This window comes from Sinocyclocheilus rhinocerous, unplaced genomic scaffold, assembly GCF_001515625.1.
Source record: "Sinocyclocheilus rhinocerous isolate Xijiao unplaced genomic scaffold, SAMN03320098_v1.1 scaffold1975, whole genome shotgun sequence".
Classification (NCBI taxonomy): domain Eukaryota; kingdom Metazoa; phylum Chordata; class Actinopteri; order Cypriniformes; family Cyprinidae; genus Sinocyclocheilus; species Sinocyclocheilus rhinocerous.
Genome location: NW_015640048.1, coordinates 5,654 through 7,062, shown reverse-complemented (window position 1 = coordinate 7,062; position 1,409 = coordinate 5,654).

The following is a 1,409-nucleotide window of genomic DNA, read 5'->3' as shown; positions in this document are numbered from 1 at the left end:
GTTGAGTGAGTGATAGTGTTTGAGCAGCTGCAGCATCAGTTCATCACTGTGACTCTGTGGTTTTTGTACGACTCTTTATCACTGTGTGAATATATTTATACTGTTTATGTAGTGGTAACTCTGACAGTAATAATGTCCAGCATCTTCAGTCTGGACTCCACTGATGGTCAGAGTGAAATCACTGTTAGATCCACTGCCACTGAATCTAGATGGAGTTCCTGACTGCCGTGAGCTAATGTCATAAATGAGGAGTTTAGGAGCTTCTCCAGGTTTCTGCAGATACCAGGAGAAACAGTCACCACAACCCCGTGAACGATCTCCGATTCCTCTGCTAGTTTGACAGTTTAAAGTAACTGTTTCTCCTGGTTGAACAGCTGCTACTGAGGGAGTCTGAGTCACAGAAATTTGTCCTGTAGTTTCTGTGAATGACATTTCATAAGATAATAATTGACAGTTATTCAATTCAAAGTATCCTGAACAAAATCAGTTTTACTATCAAACACATGCATATAAATCACATTTTGAGTTATAAATGAACCTTGAACAAAAAGAATGAGTGTCCAGATACAGACGCTGATGATCATCATCTTCTTTCTGGTTGTTCTTTCAGTTAAATGTAGAAAAGCTCTCAGTGATGAAGTGTTAAACTCACAGCACTATAAACACTCTCAGAGCACTGAAGCATCTGATCAATATGCAAACACACTCCAGATCATTTACCTGAAGACAGCAGAAACACAATTTTTCCATTTTGTTTGTGCAACAGCTTTGCTAGTAAGCACTAGATGCTTATGACTTGTTGCATTATTTTGAGCTCAGCTAAAACACTGTTTTAATTACCAATTTTATTAAGACTTAGATTCTGAAAATGGTTTTGTTTAATTGTAAGAGTTGAGAACAGCTGCGTTTAGCAGTAAATGTGAACTGAAGCTCTTGGGGTTTGAACATGGTCTCTGGAGACGGAGCTGCTCTATTCTGAGACGATCAGAATCACTAAAGCTGCCAATGCAAATCTGATTTTCAGCTCAAACTCACAGTTTCACTGTTTGATCGGTTCAACGCTCTGAACTGGATCAGTTTCACTTCTGCTCATGCAATGATGAGACAGTTCTGAAGATTGAGTGGTAGTTTCATAAGGCAAGTTTATCATGATTGTAGTAGAATCTACAAACCACAAAAACTACATCACTGGAACTGAGAAAAAATGTTGTGTTTTTTGTTGATTTGATATAAATTTGTCTCAGAATCAGAGCCTATTTGAATGATACCCATCTGTGACAAGACAGATCACAGTCTAATAGAGCTGATTTGACTCCTAAACTCAGTTTGGAGCTCATGTGTAGTTCTGTGTTTGGTCTCTGTGTGTCAGTAGTGAGTGATAGTGTTTGAGCAGCTGCAGCATCAGTTCA